The sequence below is a fragment of the Cebus imitator genome, unplaced genomic scaffold, assembly GCF_001604975.1.
Source record: "Cebus imitator isolate Cc_AM_T3 unplaced genomic scaffold, Cebus_imitator-1.0 Scaffold445, whole genome shotgun sequence".
NCBI lineage: Eukaryota > Metazoa > Chordata > Mammalia > Primates > Cebidae > Cebus > Cebus imitator.
In genome coordinates, this window is record NW_016107760.1 from 705,244 (window position 1) to 721,617 (window position 16,374).

At 38.8% G+C, this 16,374-nt stretch overlaps 1 protein-coding gene across 2 annotated transcripts in view; it reads left to right on the plus strand.

Annotated features, from left to right (window-relative positions):
- The window catches only part of LOC108291061 (A-kinase anchor protein 17B), a 29,203-nt gene that overhangs the window by 4,523 nt on the left and 8,306 nt on the right, over positions 1 to 16,374 (plus strand). The window contains exons 2-5 of one of the 2 annotated variants that reach the window (XM_037732351.1): positions 385 to 443; positions 2,844 to 2,945; positions 12,301 to 13,069; positions 15,781 to 15,906. The gene's annotated coding sequence lies outside the window, so the exon portion shown is untranslated. Of the gene's footprint in view, positions 1 to 384; positions 444 to 2,843; positions 2,946 to 12,300; positions 13,070 to 15,566; positions 15,907 to 16,374 lie in introns of those variants that run through there. The other variant, XM_037732352.1, reaches the window with a different exon arrangement.

Consider the following 16,374-nt stretch of genomic DNA (forward strand, 5'->3'; position numbering starts at 1 on the left):
TGGGCAAATATAAGCCACTCTGTGTTGGCATTTGAGGCAGGGAGTTCTTTGTCGTGCAGGTCTGTTTAAGAACTGCAGGGCAGTTAGCATGGCTGGCCGCTGCTTACCAAATGGCAGTGGTATCCTCCCTATGCTAGTGATTGTGACAGCTACAACCATTTTTATGCATGTCCCAACACTCTTGAAGGGAGCAATACTGATACACTTAAACATGACTGGAGCCTATTCTCAGGAATTTTAGCACTCATTTCATGAGAAGGAATGTTAAAACCATTATTGCTTGTCTGTAGCCCAGAATACCAAAAGTCTCTCCTGACATTCACCATGTTTTTCCTTAGATTCCAGTTAATTGTCTCAATTTCTTTCTCTTTCTTCTCTTTCTAGACTCAGTTGTTTGAGGGTGAATCTTTACTGTAGCCTCCAAAGTGTCTTAAAGGTGCTTGGTAAGTACACCTAAATTAATCTCAATGTTCACTGATTAATGTTAATAGGTCTAGGCGTCCCAAAGAAAAGCAAGTCTGCATTATCATTTCACTATGGGTCTTTAGGTCCTGTTATTAGTATTTTAAGTATGGAAGTAACATCTTTTAAATGTAGTTATTGAGCAAAGTCTCTGTTTTACGTAAGATTTAGCATTATTAAGTTCCTGCTATGTGTTAGGCACTGTTCTAGGCTCTGAAGGTATAATGGTGAACCAGAAAGATGCAGATTTTTTTTAAAAAGGTTAACAATGACACAAGATGATAGGATAGTTTCTGTGTTACAGTGAAAATAAAATGGGGTGATAGGCTACCAAGTTACAGGGGTGGAAACTGTGCTCCTTCAGAGAGTGTTCAGGGCAGGCTTCTCTGAGGAGGTGACATTCAAGTCAGAGCAAAGAGAAGGAGCCAGCCATGAGAAAATCTTGGGGGAGAGCCCTTCAGGCAGAGAGAACCACAAGAGCAAAGGCCTCAGGAGTGAACCTGATGCATTTGAGGGACAGTAAAAAGGCCAGGGGGGCTGGGATGGAGAGAACAAGGGCAATAGGGGAGAAGGGTACAAAATTGAGTTGAAAGAGGTGGGCAGGGGACATGTTTTGAAGGTAAGTAGTTTGGATTTCATTCAAAGCATGATGGGATGCTGCTGGAGGGTTTCGAACAGAGGAGTGATGTGATCTGATTTAGGTTTTTAAAAATATGGCATTGGGTGTTGTGTAGACTCTGTAAGGGAAAGGGTGGAAGAAAAGGGACCAGTTAGGAGACTGTTGCAGCAGTCCAGGTGAGAGATGACAGTGGCCTGGACCTGGAGGGTAGCAGTGAAGATGGAGATTTGTGGTAAAGGTAGAATCAAAAAGACTTTTGGAAGGATTAACTCCTAGGTTTTGAGCCTAAGCACCTAGGTGCAGGGTGGCTCTATTTAGGGAGCTGGGAATCACTGGGGTCAAGGGAGCAAGTGCGAGGTGGAGGACAAGTTTAGGAGATGCAAATTAAGGGCTCTGATGCACTTGTTCAATTGAGATGCCAATGATACATTCAACTGGAGACATTGAATAGGCAGTTCAATATCAATATAAAGATTGGCTGGAACTTCAGTCTACATAAAACTAAATGCAAAGTAAAATTGCTTTAAGTTGTTATTTAATACTAATAGAGGTAGCAGAAATAAAAATGTTAATGATCCAATGTGATCAGGACTGCAAGGGAATCAAGTATGTTAATGCTGCTGATGGACTAATACATTGGCTTTTATTTTTTCTATTAAAAAAAATTTTTTTTTGAGACAGAGTCTCGCTCTGTTGTCCAGGCTGGAGTGCAGTGGCACCACTTCGGCTCACTGCAACCTCCACCTCCTGGGTTCAAACAGTTTCCTACCTCAGCCTCGTGAGTAGCTGGGATTACAGGTGTGCACCACCATGCCTGGCTAATTTTTGTATTTTGTGTGTGTGTGTGTGTGTGTGTGTGTGTGTGTGTGTGTGTGTGTAGACAGGATTTCCCCAACCTGGCCAGTCTGGTCTCGAACTCCTGACCTTGTGATCCACCCGCCTCTGCCTCCCAAAGTGCTGGGATTACAGGTGTGAGCCACCGCGGCTGGCCTTAAATTGACTTTAAAAAATATTTACATAAGATCTGGAATGGTGGTTCACACTTGTAATCCCAGCATGCTGGGAGGCCAAGGCGGGTGGATCACTTGAGGTCAGGAGTTCTAGACAAGCCTGGCCAACATGGTGAAACCTCGTCTCCACAAAAAANTATTGGCATAGGTCTGTAATTCCAGCTACTCGTGAGACTGAGGCAGGAGAATCACTTGAACCCGGGAGGCAGAGGCTGCAGTGAGCCGAGATTGCACTCCTACACTCCAGCCTGTGCTACAGAGTGAGACTCTGTTAAAAAAAAAAAATTATACAAAGATTTCCATGGTAGCACTCATTCTCATAATAGTAGTATAGAGTAGTGGTAGTACTCTTTTGGAAAGAGTTATGCTCTTTCAAAAATAACTGAAGACACAAATCCCCATGGAGGGAGAATATCCAACTAAATATATAGTAAGTCTCCATAGAGTTTCTATAGAATTTTTTTCTATATAGAATTTCTTTTTAACAATCTTTAATTTATACTGGCACATTGTAATTGTACAGAATTTCTAGAGAAACTCTTTATAGACATTAAAAATGATTAATTGTGTTGACCATATCAATATCTGGAATTGTTAATAAAACAGGTGCAAAAATCAGATCATGATGGCATATAAGTACAATGGTGTAAATCTTACACGCTGTTCATGCTGAATATTGTTAATACACAGTTGTCTTATTTTTTAAAATGATTTCATCCACTTTTGACTTTGTACCTGTTTCTCTCTGGCAGTGTTCCCTGGTTAGGATGCCATAACTTCGTTTTGGTCAACTGTGAAGAAGTGAATTGTGGCTTCTCCAATCTTTCTTCCCTTGATCACATTTTCAGCACGAGGTATTGGGTAATATCCTATTCTGTAGAACTTGTATTGAAATAGGTTTACCTTGGGATTTTAAAAAGGTTGGGAAATACTGTTGCTCTCAAAAACTTTAGTAGTGCAGAGCAGGGGCCTGTGTGAAGGTTGCTTTTGACCTGTAGGTGGCGACTGGTGGGCAGGAATTTTGCTGGTAATTTTCAGATTGTGGAAATATAACTGAGAAGCAAAACACTGGCAACTTCATGATATGCATTTCCCACAAATAATACTCTGATTATTCAGTGATTGAGGCAAAAGTATGGAAGATACTCAGCCACATTCCTTTAATTCCCTGATAGCTTTTTTTTTTCACGAGAAGAGAAAGCAGTGAGTCTTCTTCAATAGAATTGTTTATTAATCCAAGATATAAAGCAGTATTCCTGGTGGAGGTGTCTGGAGAGAAGTGTTCTTCAACAAAAATGTTCCTGGTGAAAAAGGGGCAAAAGACCAAAATGCTGGTCAGATAGGTCTACTGACTGCTCTGTGCAGATTTTTAAAAAAAGCTCTTCCCTTGTTATCTTGGAATGACTCCTATACACACTAGCTTAGAGTTAGTTATGAGAATACATTTGCACAGAAAGGCCAACACAAGACTTTTCTTTGGACTAATTTATTTTCTATCAGCCTCAGAAACACTCAGAACACTTTGCTTTCACAAGCCTCACATAAAGGAAACTTTAGGGATAATCTTTTAACATGAGGAAAAGAAAACAGGAAATTAGGTTGCTCAGAGATAAGTTAATATGAATCTAGCTTTCTTCATTTCAGGATCAAAATCCCGCATACTAAACTCTACCTTAGAGCCGATTTTCTTTGAATGGTGGGAGAAAAGATTCTCTTTCAGTAGCACTCTAATATTTGCAAATTTATCATTGCCGAATGGCTATGGATCTCCGAAAGTCCCTTCCATTCTGTCCAGAAAGCCTCCAGTGCCCCCATAAGCCCAGACCATTTTAATTTGGGAATTTGGTCATTTGTCAGGTCGTATATTGGCTATATTCTTATTATTGCAAAACTGAGTGCTACTCATTTTAATGATATGACTTTTAAGTTACTCAAGATTAGAGCATATGGTCAGCCTCAGTTTTAAAAATGTTGTTTGGGCTAATGATGTGTCAGAATACTTGAACATCCATGCATGGCCTCTTGACTAAAGAGCCATGGAATATTTTTATTTGGTCAAGACTTACTGGGATTCTGTAGTAGCCAGATAATTGAAAATTGGCTAGATTAATTTGACCCAAATAAATTCTGGCTTCCCTACCACTTCCCTAATATATTGTATAATTGTATACATCTTGAATGTTTTCAAAATGACTAAGGTTCAAAAGCCTGGGGAAAAAGGAAAGGCAGCAAAAAGCTACTTTGAAAGAGGATATTGATTGCATAGGTGGTCCTATTTTTTCAACTGTTTTTTAAAAAGTACCTCATTCAAATGGCCTTTCTCACACTGTGACAGCAAATATTTATGAGAGAACAAACGAGAGAATGAATAGGTGGATACTTTGCTGATGACTCAAGTGCTTTTAAAGTTTCAAGTTATATTTCTGATCTAAAAATCCTGAGATGTATTAGGTGAATCTCTCAAGTATCTCCTGAAATGGGAGGATATTGGAGTATCTTAGGATGCAGACTGTGCAGAATTTATTGAGGTTTCACAGCTAGTTAAAACAAACATTTTAGGCTTGTGAGAACATCTCCAGTCTGTTTCCTTTTCTCTATTCCCTTATCCTACTGTTATTCAATCAGCTTTGCTGTGAGAGATAGAGGCAAGGAAGATGAGGTGACCATGTTCTCTGAGAATCTTCTATAAATGTTTTGGCACTGGGAACATGTTGAGTGAAATGTTTTAGTAAAGCTATGTACACAAGCTACTGCTAGAATGCACACTGTGTAAACATTATTAAATAACTATAATTTTTAAGGTTAGAGGAGCTCCCATTTGCCTATGCAGAGATATTAAAGAATAAGCCATCTCAGTAGTCTTGCTTTTAATCATAAGGCTAAAAGAAAAATGTGTATATGTGGGTGAGGAGGTTTGGGGAGGTCATGGTGGAACACAATAGAATATGGGAATAGTAAAAATATTTATTAAAATTTGACTTTTTGATAATTTGTAAAGGTCATGATTATGGCATTTCATGCCATCAAGGCTTAGTTTATCTAGGCTCCTAAAACTTTGTTTAATAAATTAATCTATGCATATAATAGTGAATGGTGAAAATGATGGGAATATTAATGAATTCTGTCAATTCAATTGACCATTACTGTCAATTGAAGCACAGGCTTATTAAAAGGGAAATTAGAGACAAATTAGGTTGTTCTAAAGAATCAGTTTTGGCTGGGTGCAGTGGCTCACGCCTGTAATCCCAGCACTTTGAGAGGCCAAGGCAGGCGGATTACCTGAGGTCAGGAGTTCGAGACCAGCCTGGTCAATGGTAGTCTCCACTAAAAAGGCAAAAATTAGCTGGGCATGATGGCAGGCACCTGTAATCCCAGCTGCTCAGGAGGCTGAGATAGGAGAATTTCTTGAACCTGGGAGATAGAGGTTGCAGTGAGCCAAGATTGGGCCACTGCACTCTAGCCTGGGTGACAGAGGGAGACTCCATCTCAAAAAATAAAAAATAATAATAAGTTTTAAGTCATAGCCTAATAACTTGATCTTAGTGATGCCACCCATTTTGGTTATACTATAGATATTATACTATACCCATTTTGGTATGCATATTTTGATGAATATATAAATATGCATATAGTAACTATATGGTATAATAACTATGCATAGATTATATTTTTGAATGTTTAATTGGCTTAAACAGGGTTAAAAACAAAGATTGTGTGGGGGAGAAAACCACAAACTTATTTTTTTTTTTTGAGACAGAGTCTCACTCTGTCGCCCAGGCCGGAGTGCAGTGACACGATCTTGGCTCACTGCAACCTCCTCTGCCTCCTGAGTTCAAGTGATTCTCCTGCCTCAGCCTCTGGAGTAGCTGGGATTACAGGCGCCCGCCACCATGCCTGGCTTATTTTTGTATTTTTAGTAGAGATGGGGTTTCACCATGTTGGCTAGGCTGGTCTTGAACTCCTGACCTCAGGTGATCTGTCTGCCTCAGCCTCCCAAAGTACTGGGATTACAGGTGTGAGCCACCAGGCCTGGCCTGGTTTTTTCCAAAAAATCTGCTTTTGTTGTGTTATAAATTATCATTTATGAGTTAAATACTCTTCGGCTAAGCCAGGAGTGGTGGCACACACCTGTAATCCCAGCACTTTGGGAGCTTGAGGTAAGAGAAATGAGAGGATTGCTTGAACCCAGGAGTTTGAGACCAGCCTTGGCAACATAGGGAGACCCGTCGCTACCAAAATAAAAAATTAGCTGGGCATATTGGCACATTCCTGTAGTCCCAGCTACCCAGGAGGCTGAGGTGGGAGGATAGCTTAAGCCCAGGAAGTTGAAGCTGCAGTGAGCCTTGATTGTACCACTACACTCTAGCCTGGGTGACTTAAGGCCCTGTCTCAAGACAAAACATTTTGCAGCTAGAACAGTGATTACTGAGGGTAGAGAAAGGATTACAAAGGGTCATCAGGAAATGTGGAGGGACAATGGATATTTTGGCTACCTTGATTGTACTGATAGTTTCATAGGTATGTATACATGTGTCAAAATTTATCAAAATATATAGTTTTGATTCATGTGTAGTTTATGTTATGAAATGTATAGTTTATTATGTATCAATTTTGCCTCAATAAAGCAGTTCTAAAAAAATAAGTTCTGCAGCCCATGGGGTCACTAGCATTATAGTTGCCAAGTGAGCCTGTAATATTCAAAGTCCTATTCTGATCTCCTGGGCTTCCATCATGACTTACACAAACTTTGACTATGGATTCAGATGCCTATAGGCATTTACAGTGATGGCAGACAGAGGGGTGCTTTTGGTGGGTGAAGGGAGTTGCTATTATAGTCATCTTTTTTTTTTTTTTATCCTTTTCTGGACAAGTTTGTATCAGCAGTTATAAATTGCTTCCTTTTTATAATCTTTTTTTAGATCCTTTTCTGGACAAGTTTGTGTCAGCAGTTATAAATTGCTTCCTTTTAATTTGAAGTTCCTCTTTTTAATTAAATAAAGTATAAAATTAATACATTCTTATTATAGACATCAAAAATTGAAGCATTAAGAAATGTACAATATGGGCATATAGAGTGGAATAATAGATTGGAGACTCCAAAAGGTGGGAGGATGGGAGGAAGGTGAAGATTGAAAAATTACCCATTGGGTACAGTGTACACTATTCAGGTGATGGGTGTACTAAAAGCTCAGATTTCACCACTACACAATATATGCATATAAGAAATCTGCACTTGTACTCCCTAAATATATAAAAATAAAATTTAAAAAAGGAAATGTACAAAGCATTTAATAAAAAGGGAAAGTTTATTCTTTTCCTATAGTCCCAATCCATTTTCTAGGGAAAATATTGTTAACAATTTAATGTATATTCTTCCAGACATTATATATTATATGTTTGTGTGCATGGCCATGTGTGTTTGTATTACTTTTACAAGAGCAATATCATATTTTACTTTATTATTCTGTCACTTTTTATTTTTTTCTCTAAAAAGTATCATAGGCATCCTTTTCTGTTAGTAAATACAGATCTGCTGTCTGGCTTTCTACCTCCCTTGCTACTTCCAAAAGGTGGGAGGGTGGGAGGGAGGTGAGGATTGAAAAATTACCGGTTAGGTACAATGTACAGTATTCAGGTGATGGGTGCACTAAAAGCCCAGATTTCACCACTACACAATATATGCATGTAAGAAATCTGTACTTGTATTCCCTAAATATATAAAAATTACTCCCTTCCTCTCTTTCCCTTCTTCTCCTCCTCCTCTTCCTCCTCTTTTTACTCCTATATTTTTTATTAGTTTTCAACTTGAGGTCTCCTTAAGGAAGAAGCATTACAACAGGAGTTGGTTGTTGTGCACCTGTGTACCAGTCACTATGCTAGTTAAATTATTAGTGACCTAAAAGAAGTTGCCAATGACATTGCTATAGCAATGAAGCCATGACATATATAAAAAGCTTCTTGGTTCACACTAGGTCCTCAATATTTTTTAGAAGTAGAATTGGAGAATTAGCCCTCTGTTTTGGGAGAGTAATTTAAGGTAAAATATTTATTGACATTCAATTTTAAGATCGAAAGCCTGTAAACAACTATGAAAGATATGAGAAGAACAAATGCCTCAGTTGTTGTCTTTTTTTTGTCCTTGGGAAACAGGAATTTAAGTTGTGAAGATTTTTAAAGAGGTCATTTTATTTTATTTTATTTTATTTTCAAAAACAATTGGGTCTTCTTGGGAAAATCAGTTCTTTATAGTCATCCATTTTATCTAACATTTTTGATTCTACATAATTTGTGATAATTTCTAAATGTCAAATCCATAATAAAGGAATTTAGAAATTGGCCTCCATGATGCTACTTAAACAAATGTCACCCAGGCTTTGAAATCAATCCAAGAGAAGCATTCTACAGTGTTTTAAACAGAGGCAGCATTGCTGGAGCAAATGGAGAGCTTGACAAACTTGATTACTTTGAAGAGAGTAACTCTGTTTTGGGTGTTTATTTTCTGGAATGTTTTTTAAAAACTGTTGCTTTAAATTAGGCTATGTAAATGAATACCTAATGATTATAGATAAATTTTAGAGTTCATTATATCTTAATTGAATATCCCATTAATTTTTCTCCTAGAGGGGGCTTAGTGTTGACTCTTATTGCAAATTACAGCCAACTAACTGGACTTTTTCCATTTTGCTATTTAAATGCTTTTGGAGAAAGAAAATATGTTTATTTTCATATCATCTCATTTCAGTGTTGCTGTCATAAGGGTTTCTGGAACGTATCTTAGTTACTGCTTTTAATGACCTTTTATAAAATCAGTCTATACAAACCTTGTCTTCTAAAGGAAGTTAACTTGGATTGTCCTTTAGGGTTAGTTATTAAATAATTCTGTACCTATAAAATTAGCCAAGATTTCGCAGTAAATTTTGTATTAGGATTTCCATCATCTGGCCATATATGTTTGGGTCTAAATTTCCCCAAAGTTGACATTAATGAGAAATTCTGGCAACATAGAGTCTGAATATGTCCACTCAGAAAAAAAAACTCCTTTATTGGGAAGTGGTATTTAAAGTAAGCAAATAGAAGCTTAAATCTCTAATTCCCAGCATTAGTTATCTTGTTCTCCTTAGGACAGCTTCAAAGAGTTTGTTAATATCAAGTACCAGCAAGCACTCATGTTTTGGGGTTTTTTTCCATTCCCAAAGTATAGGGCAAATTCACTTTGTCACTCATTAGAAAAGGCTGTCTCCTCCTAACTTTAACTTAGAGATCAATTTAGTTAACGTCAACAGACGGGAGGAATAAGAGTAGATATGCCCATTTTAGACTTGGAAACCAACCTGGACAAGGGATGCTAAGTCTGGTGTGTGGATTAGAACTATCAGTTTAATGCATGTTCATTAATATGTCACCCTGGCCCTGTTTCTGTACCATCCCCAGCAGGTTTTTAGTGGGACTTTACATTTAAGATCAATTGTACAATAGGTTAGAGATTTGGAATCTTGGTATGTCAATATATGGGCAAGTCATTTAATTTTCCTAAATCTGTCTGGATTCCCTCCTCTGTAAAATAGGCATGCAAATGCTTACTAACAGTTTGCTTCATAAATCAAATAAGATAAAGTAAGAATACTACCGCTAATAAATAATAGCTTATGTTTATTGAGAACTTCTGGGCACATTCTAAGGATTTCACCTGTACTCACTCATTTAATCCTTTCCCAAATCTTATTACCTCTATTTTATGATTAAGGAAACTGAGACACAGTATATACTCTTTGAAAACTCCAAAAAATTTAAACAAATATTATTAAATAAATATATATTATTATTTTTCCCTTCTAGAACAGATATTATTTTTAATAGGCTTTGTTTTTTAGAGAAGTTTTGGATTTACAAGAAAATTGAGCAGAAGGGGCCTGGCATGGTGACTTATGCTTGTAATCCCAGCCCTTTGGGAGGCTGAGGTGGGTGGGTCACCTGAGGTCAGGACTTCTAGACCAGCCTGGCTAACATGGTAAACCCCATCTCTACTAAAAATACAAAATTAGCCAGGCATGGTGGTGCATGCCTGTAATCCCAGCTACTTGGGAGGCTGAGGCAGGAGAATCACTCGAACCTGGGAGCTGGAGGTTGCAGTGAGCCGAGATCATGTCACTGCACTCCAGCCTGGGCGACAGAGCGAGACTCCATCTCAGAAAAAAAGAAAATTGAGTGGAAGGTAGAAGGGTCCCATATACCCCCTGCTCCTACACATGCTTAGCCTCACCCATTATTAACATCTCCCACCAGAGTGGTTATAAGTGTGACAATCAGTGAACCTACATTGACACATCATCATAACGCAAAGTCCATAGATTACATTAGGGTTCAGTCTTGGTGTTGAACATTCTGTTGTTTTGGACAAATGTATAATGACATGTATCCATTATTACAGTATCATACAGCATAGCTCCACTGCCCTAAAAATCCTCTGTGCTTAGCCTATTCATCCTTGCCTCCCCTCTAACTCATGGCAGCCACTAATCTTTTTACTGTCTCCATAGTTTTGCCTTTTCCAAAATGTTACAAAGTAGGAATCATAGTATGTTGCCTTTTCAGATTGGCTTCTTTCACTTAGGAAGATGCACTTAAATTTCTTCTGTATCTTTTCATGGCTTGATAGCTCATTTCTTTTTGGAGCTGAATAATAATCTATAGTCTCTATGTACCACGGTTTATTTATTCATTCGCCTACTGAAGAACATCTTGGTTGCTTCCAGGTTTTGGCAATTATGAATAAAACTGCTATAAACATTATATGCAAGTTTTTGTTTGGACATAAATTTTCAATTCCTTTGGAGAAATACCAAGGAGTGTGTATTGCTAGATCATATGGCAAGAGTATGTTTTGTAAGAAACCGCTAAATTGTCTTCCAAAATGACTGTACCATTTTGCATTCCTACCAGCAATGAATGAGAACATTCATTGTACCACATGCTCATTGTGATGCTTCTTCCTTAAGGAGACCTCATTTGTTGTGGTCAGTGTACTGGATTTTGGACATTTTAATGGGTGTGTGGTGGTATCTCATTGTTGTTTTAATTTGCATTTTCCTGATGACATTTGATGTGAAACATCTTTTCCTATGCTTTTTTGCCATCTGGTATATCTTCTTTGGGGAGGTATCTGTTAGGGCTTTGGCTCAATTTTAAATCAGATTGTACTCTTATTGTTTGAGTTTTAAGAGTTTTTTGCATAATTTGGATAACCATTCTTTATCTGACATATCTTTTGCAAATATTTTCTCCCAGTCTGTGTCTTATATTTTTATTCTCTTAACAGTGTCTTTTGCAGGGCAGAAGCTTTAAATTTTAATGAAATCCAGCTTATCAATTATTTCTTTTCTAGAATGTGCCTTTGATGTTACATCTAAAAAGTCATTGCCATACCCAAGGTCTTGTGGTTGTCTAAATGTTCCAGAACCAATTTTTTTAAAAGACTGTTTTTTTTGCTCTGTTATATTGTCTTTGCTCCTTTTTTTCAAAGCTCAGTTGACTATATTTATGTGCATCTATCTGGGCTTTCTATTCTGTTCTGTTGATATATTTATCTTTTCTTTTGCCAAACCACTATCTTGATTACTATAGCTTTATAGAAAGTCTTGAAGTTGGATTGTGTCAGTTCCCCAACTTTGTTCTTCTCCTTCCATATTGAGTTAGCTATTCTGGGTCTTTTGCCTCTCCATATAAACTTTAGAATCAGTTTGCCAGTATCCGCAAGATAACTTGCTGGGATTTTGATTGAGATTGCATTGAATCTGTTGATCAAGTTGGCAAGAACTGACATCTTGAGTCTTCTTATTTGTGGACCACATATTTAGTTATTCTTTTCCTTGTATAGATCTTATACATATTTTGTTAGATTTCTAGCTAAGTATCTCATTGTTTTTTTTTTTTTGTTTTTATGTAAATGATACTGAGTTTTAAATTTCAAATTCTACTTGCTCGTTGCTGCTATATAGGAAGGCTATTGACTTTTCAGTATTAACATTATATTCTGCAGCCCTGCTGAAATAACTTATTAGTTCCAGGAATCAGAAGATATTATTTTAATTCTATTTGTAGTATAGTTTTCCTTACCAATTTGTCCTAAGTCCAGCAATGCCAGCACCCTTTCACAATTCAAATCTGTGCATTATTCCATCTGTATCAAAATTTTCTCTTTCGCTCTCTAAGGTGGTCTGAGGACACCATGACAATCACAGTGGTGTATGATAACTCTGAGGCAACAGAGCTCTGTGCAGCTCAGCACCTCTACCTCAAGCCCATAGCAAAATTGATGATCAACATATTGGTCCCAGGGAGTCTAGAACCTATGAAGCCCTTCTCTAACTGGGAAGTTCTTGACCTGCTGAAGAGCCTGATTTTCCCTGACCAGTTCACCACGGATCGGCTCTCCAAGAGAACAAGGGACTTCATCGAATTTGAGAGTGAGGTTGAAACCCGAAGTTTGGTTCAGATCCTGAAGGCAAAGTTACGTGGGAAGATCATCAAGCTAAATGGTTTTTAAAAAGACTTAAAAATAGTGGCTATAGATGCCCAGGGAGAGTGGGAGCACTTCCCCAGGGAAAAAGAGGCCTTGTTGAGTGACGGCGCTGAAGAGCAGGACAATGAGAAGAGCCCAGATTCCATATATTTTGAAGGCTTGCCCTGTAAATGGTTTGTACCTAAAGATTCTAGCGAGGAGAAGCCATGTGAAGAGATCCTTCAGGTAGTCTTTGAAAGTTTTGGGAACATCAAGAATGTGGATATCCCTGTGCTTGACTTCTACAGAGAAGTGATGACTGATGGGAGATTTGGGGGTTTTAGCTTTGGCTTGCAGACATTTGAGGCCTTCATACAGTACCAAGAGGCAACTGACTTTGTAAAAGCCATGGAGTCCCTTCGAGGAATGAAACTGATGCTTAAAAGAGATGATGGGAAAGCTCTGGCATGTAACATTAAGGTAAGAAGCAGCCAGAGTTTCTTTTATTTTCCACTGTTCAGGTAATCCTGAGTAAAAGCTGGAAGGAAGCATCTAGGATAAATTTTCTTAGACCCTACTGGGCTCTGATCAATAGCTAATGTATAAAGACTTTTATTATTATTAACAAATGGATGTTTAGGAAGAAAAACAATTCTGAACACCCATTCTTGTGCTATCAGTCATGCTGCCAGCTGTGACTTTAAAGTGATTGTTCTTATAATCTGAGGCTCTGTCCCAAATACTTGAGGGCATTAAATAATTCTTCATGGGCCCTATGGAATTATCTCATATGCTTACTGCATTTGACAAGTTGCTGAGAGAGAGGAAGAGAGGAATACATGCAGTTTGAAACCACGTGGAGGCCGGGTGCGGTGGCTCATGCCTGTAATCCCAGTACTTTGGGAGGCCGAGGCGGGTGGATTGCTTGAAGTCAGGAGTTCAAGACCAGACTGGCCAACATGGCAAAACCCCATCTCTATTAAAGATACAAAAATTATCCAGGAGTGGTGGCACGCACCTGTAATCGCAGTTACCTGGGAGGCTAAGGCACAAGAATCACTTGAACCTGGGAGGTGGAGGTTGCAGTGAGCTGAGATCATGCCAATGCATGCCAGCCTGAACGACAGAGTGAGACTGCCTCAAAACAAACAAACAAAAACCCAACAACAACAAAAACAAGACAAAAAACACATGGAGAGCAGTTTCTTCCCTCTTTATTTCTGGGTCACAACTTATATTTTCAGGATGTCTCTCAGGTAAACTGCTAAAACATAATCCTAACAAACTTGGATCCTTTACTTTCAAAATCAGCCTGTGTACTTCATAATATCATCTTGTTGATGTCTGCATGCTTTGGTCATCTCCTTCTTGAAGTCTTAACCCAGCAGTGGAAAAGATGCAACAACACCCTCCTTTTTCTCTGAATAAGTCTTTAGCATGAATTTGGACTTTCAGCTTCCAGTGTATGAGAGAGAGAGAGAGAGAGAGAGAGCGAGAGCGAGCATGTGTGTATGTACATGTGTGTATATGTAGCTAGTTATGTTAAAATGTGTATTTTTAAATTATGAGCTATTCAGTCAGACAAATGATATAGCAGATAATATCATGATCACCTGTATACCACCGCTCAGCTGAAAAAATAAAAAATTAGGCTGGATGTGGTAGCTCGCTCCTGTAATCCTAGCACTTTGGGAGTTCGAGGCAGGTGGATCATTTTGAACTCAGGAGTTTGAGACCAGCCTGGGCAACATAGCAAAACCCTGTCTCTATAAAAAATGTAAAAATGAGCCAGGCATGGTGGCTTTTGCCTGTGGTCCCAGCTACTTGGGAGGCTGAGGCTGGAAGTTTGCTTGAGCCGGGCAACAGAGGTTGCAGTGAGCCGAGATCACGCCACTGCACTCCAACCTGAGTGACAGAGCGAGAATCTATCTTAAAAAAAAAAACAAACAAGAATAAATAAATAAATAATAAAACATTACCACAAGATGAGAGACCACCTCCCGCCATCCAGTGTCTGGCTATAATTTTCTTGTTTTTTGGTTAACCAAATTACAAGAAAATTGTAGCCAAACACTGAACAGCAGGAAGTGGTACTCATTCCCGGTCACATCCCCTTCCCTCCCCTCAGAGCTAACCATGATCATGAATTTGTTGCTTACCATTCTCATACATATGTAAGTAGCTACTTCTGCCTGCTTTTATTTTGTAGGCAAGTCTATCTCAATCTAATTTTCACTTTATTTCAAGATTTGAAAAGTTGTTTACTAATCATGATAGATCTTCTCTCTCATCAGGTTACTTTTTGTGCATCTTTGCTCCCCCTGCACCACACACACTTCTATTTTTGTTTCTGATGATTAAAAAAAAAATACATTAACTCATTTGATCTTTTTAAGGAACCAGAGGTAATATACTGACATTTCTCAGCCTGTCCCTATGATGGCACTGTGATGCTGCCTATGACCTCAGGTTTTTTAAAAAACAGCTTTATTGAGGTACGATTGACAAATAAAACTGTATAAAGTTAAGGTGATGATTTGATATTTAGGTAAGCTACTCAGGGTTTTTTTTTTTTTTTTTTTAAAACAGCTTTATTGCCGGGCACGGTGTTGTGTGCCTGTAGTCCCAGCTACTCGGGAGGCTGAGGTGGGAGGATCGCTTGAGCCCAGGAATTCTGGGCTGTAGTGCGCTATGCCGATCAGGTGTTCACACTAAGTTTGGCATCAATAAGGTGACCTGGGAGTGGGGGACCACCAGGTTGCCTAAGGAGGGGTGAACTGGCCCAGGTCAGAAACGGAGCAGGTCAAAACTCCCATGCTGGTCAGTTGTGGGATTGTGCCTGTGAATAGCCATTGTACTCTAGCCTGGGCAACATAGCAAGACCCCATCTCTAGAAAACAAAAAACAGCTTTATTGAGATACGATTGACAAGCAAAACTGGATAAAGTTAAGGTGATGATTTGGTATACTTATTAAAGGGTTCTGCCAAAGAAAATCCTCAAGACTACAAGGACTGTTTGGCTGGTGGCTGAGAAGCAGTAGGAATATGAGTACTGGGATGCAGAGAAGACGTTTTAAATTCAATTGATTTTGAATTACCATGCACTTTCTTAGTTTTATCTCTCTGACCTGGGGCATACCGAGCCAGCTGGCAAACTTTTCTAATGAAACTTTGAATTGTTTTGGAGCAGGTTACGTCTGATACGACCAAGCACTTCAGTGAAGGACCTATAAGGAGGAGAAGTCAGGAAAGGCTAAAATTTCAAGAACAAGAAGAAGAAAGGAAAAAAGAAAAGAGAAGAAGAAGTAGCTGAAAGGTGTGTAGACCAAATTTAATGACAATTTTTTTTCTTTTGATATATGGATTAATTCTTTTGGGTGAATGGCTAGACTTGGTAGATAACATTGAGCTAGGGGGCAAGAATTGGAGCAGATTGGAAAATGTCATTGAAGGCTGCAGTCTTTCAACTGTGCTGTTACAAAACCAAAATAACAAAACTGTTGAAAATAAGAGACTTGGGCCGGGCACGGTGGCTCACGCCTGTAATCCCAGCACTTTGGGAGGCCGAGGCGGACAGATCACGAAGTCAGGAGATCAAGACCATCCTGGCCAACATAGTGAAACCCTCTCTCTACTAAAGTACAAAAAATTAGCTGGGTATGGTGGTATGCACCTGTGGTCCCATCTGCTTGGGAGGCTTAGGCAGGAGAATCGCTTGAACCCGGGAGGTGGAGGTTGCAGTGAGCTGAGATTGCACAACTGTACTTCAGCCTCGTGAGAGAGC